Source organism: Zingiber officinale, chromosome 2A (genome assembly GCF_018446385.1).
Source record: "Zingiber officinale cultivar Zhangliang chromosome 2A, Zo_v1.1, whole genome shotgun sequence".
Lineage (NCBI taxonomy): Eukaryota > Viridiplantae > Streptophyta > Magnoliopsida > Zingiberales > Zingiberaceae > Zingiber > Zingiber officinale.
In genome coordinates, this window is record NC_055988.1 from 3,868,183 (window position 1) to 3,871,638 (window position 3,456).

The 3,456-nt window shown below is 36.6% G+C and overlaps 1 long non-coding RNA gene across 3 annotated transcripts; it reads left to right on the plus strand.

Annotated features, from left to right (window-relative positions):
- The first annotated feature begins 218 nt into the window (after positions 1–218).
- On the plus strand, positions 219–2,808 carry LOC122040575. 3 transcript variants are annotated; one of them, XR_006128643.1, is made up of 4 exons: positions 219–371; positions 464–722; positions 963–2,604; positions 2,704–2,808. It is a non-coding gene; the product is annotated as an uncharacterized LOC122040575 (long non-coding RNA). The 3 variants fall into 3 exon arrangements; XR_006128644.1 differs by having other exon boundaries at positions 292–722; positions 963–1,102; positions 2,231–2,604; XR_006128642.1 differs by having other exon boundaries at positions 292–722.
- Positions 2,809–3,456: the final 648 nt, after the last annotated feature.

Sequence of the window (3,456 nt, forward strand, 5' to 3'; positions counted from 1 at the left end):
ATAATTGCGATGTGAAAAAATATTTTATGTTTCTTTTAAAACAACAGCATATCTATTTCTGGATGATATTAATTAATTAAAAAAACAAGGGAATTTTTGGTTAAGGAATTGGGTGTTGAACCGGCAATATCAAATTCTCAAACGGCTATTGCAGGGTCGCGCGAACAGGTCGGTTTTGGCGTGAGCCGTACGCAACCATTGACCGATCTTCATGCTCTGACAAATTAGAATCCGCCGCGTGTTAGGCGTCCAGAACCTTCTCGTAGGGGCAAGCGCTGGCTATATAATATCCACACGCAGTAGCCGACCTAGGGTTTCTTGCGATCTGGATCTGGCCCTCAACCTGCCCTTCCTCGATCGGCAAATCGCAGGTGATCTGGATTTTTTTCCCCTCACATGTGTTCTCTGCGGTGTGGTTCTTCGGTGCTTTGCGGATTAAAAGATGGTTATGGCTTCCGATCAGTTTCTTGCGGCTGTTCCACCGATTGGTTCGTTCTGTTCTTGCTGCCGAGGAAGCACTGCAGGCGCGGAAGCAGATCTGCGGCTTGAAGTTCGGATCGACGGGCGTCTTCGATGCACAAACTCCAGTTGCCAGGAAAATAGACGTTGTTTGCCTGAATGATTAAGTTCTTGCTCAGAACTTATCAGTTGTAAAGGAGTGGATGCCTCTTGGGGATCAGAACAAGACGGATGGGCTGGGTTCTTGATGATAGACTGGGAAGGTAATATGCATTTGAACATGTTGCGTCGACCTTTGCCATGTTGGGTGCGCTCGCATGGCAGGTCACCCCTCCTTAATAAAAAGTAATATTTTTTGGGCGCTGGCGGGGAGATCGCACGGGGCATTTGATTTTATTCCCCGGGTTCTCCATCGCCTGTGTGTGTGTATGTGTGTGTGTGTGTGTGTGTCTGCCTCTACCTCTTTGAATTTCATTTTCCCTATCGTCCCATCTCGCTATCAGATAAATGCGGTTTCATGGCGATATCAGCAATATCCCGATTCAACCGCTGCATATTCAATTGTCCATTGCCTACGCATCCATTCCAAGTGGTGAAATCATGGGGTCCCCAGCAATTTGAACCATCTTTCTGAAATGATAAGGTACAATTCTTATAAAGACTCAGTAGCTCAGTTTGGTATTTGCTTAACATGATTAGTGGATTAATTCTTTAGTGATATGAGACAGACGTATACATGTTAATTTCGTCGCAATCTGACTGAAGAGGAGCAAGTTTTTTGATAAAAAGCAACTTGAGTGAAAGAAAAATAGAATTCCATGAATCTTTATTCGTTTTAGGGTGCATTGGATAGAATGGAATGAAATGGTTCATTTACTCTGATTTATTCATTATTCCACTACATTAAAGTATATCCCAATGTCAAATTATCATTTCAAAACTAAATGTAGATAAATTATATGAGTGACTTGGACTGATTTGACCATCAATATTGGGTCAATCCTATCTAGTAAGACAATCTGGCTGGCTAATTCAATTGAGTGAGCTTGTTGGTTGGTTTGATCTTATGGATCAACCAAGCTTTGCATGCCAGAAAGACAAGTAACTCTGGCACATTGAACTTATCAAAACCAAGTAATATTGACTATGCATGATTAAAACAAAATAATGAATATAAATTGATTATTCCTCTTAATTTCATTCCGTTCCTTTAGTTTTATTCTAATTATATTTCATTCGATTATACTCTATTAAATTTACTCAGTACTTGGGTACATTCATTACAATTTTGGTTCATTATTTTGCAGACTGATTCATTTAAGAAATAAAGATTATCAAATTTGCATACTTTTTTTTTGAACGTACATATCACTGGTATTGATAGATGTGGTTCCTCTTCGTAATTCACGGTGTGTGACTTAATCATTGTAAATAGTTTCTCAAATATGGTAAATTGCAAAGTTTTTATTGTCACTAATAATTGATAGCAAATGGTACCTTACATCAAATTGTTATAACTAGTTAGAAATGTTTAATATGGATCAATGTCTTAAGAAGTAATTTTTCAAATGGCAATCAATTTGTTGTTTCTTAAAAATAAATTTTTGTAGTTAATATCCCTCCATTAGTGCCATATCCTCATATACAGTTGGTAAAACTTAACCAAGGCTAAATATGTTGAAACAATTACATTCATGGGTTCAAATATATTCTCAATTTCATGATTGATGTTGTGATTGTTTAAAATTTTACTGTCATATCTTCTGTACAGTTGTAAATTCGGGTCTGGTTGGGTGACGGGTTTGTTGGGAAAAATGTGTAAACATGATTGGGGTAATTGTGAATATAAAATCATGTAGTAGAAAAGGCTCCTATGCTCTACTCATTACATGGATTACAACAGTCTTGAGAGTTCCTGTCTACGGGGGTAAAGATTTTGCAGCTGAAGCTCTCTAGAAGTTTGTCAATTGTATTCAATGTTACAGATATTGCTGCCAAAGATTGTCTGTAGTTCTGTCAATTGAGTTTGAGATTGAAGATTTTGCTGCTTTCTAAAGCTGTCAATTGAACCCGAGGCGCATGTAAAATAACTGGAAAAGACTTGGAAGTCATCTCACCTTTAATTTCGGTGGAATTCAATTTGCGGTACAAGATTCTGACTACTTTTGGCTGGATTTCTCATGTATATATCTCATTTTGGCTGGATTTCTTGCTCTAACTAACTATGGGTATATTTCCTCGTAGGCTTGGGTGAACCTTGTACAGCATCTGTGGCAATTTCGTTTCGCCTTTTAGATGTTAACAGTTCTATGGAAATTGTTTTTTAAACTGCTTTAACCTTGCACATTAGTATCCGTGGCTCTGAATTTTAAGGTTGGCGTATACAGTGAATCTATGTTTTCATCCTACCAATTTTAGAAGAACTTAGTGTAAGGATGATTGTTTTTCACATAAGACACCATGGTTTTGCACGGGATCTTTAGCTCAAAATGGTAGAGCACTCGGTCATCCATTGTCCTGTGACTGGCTCGAGAGGTTGGTGGTTCAAATCCATCAAGATTCGTGTTCGTGGATCTATATATATATTTAAACATTTTATCATATTGAATTGAACTGGTTGAAAATGAAGAGAGGACCCGTAAGGATAAATGATTTGAGCACTTAGTCGAGCCATTGGAATGGCTAGTTAGTTGTAAGTTGTTCTTCAGGCATAAATGATTAACTATCCTAAATTCAATGCGGTTGTAAAAGCATATAGAACTAGTAAATAGTTACTCTATGTTATAAAATTACATGTAAAATCATGATTAAATTATGTCCTAAAAACTAACAATTAGTTTTCAATTAGTTTTTACACATTATAAAAGTTAATGACTAATTTCTATATGTTGTAAAATTTATATATTAAATTATACTGTTTGTTCATTTGAAATATAAGTAAGTGTCAAGAGTCCTCATTGTTTTGTTTTATTTTTTGTAATGTTATTTTAATTAGAT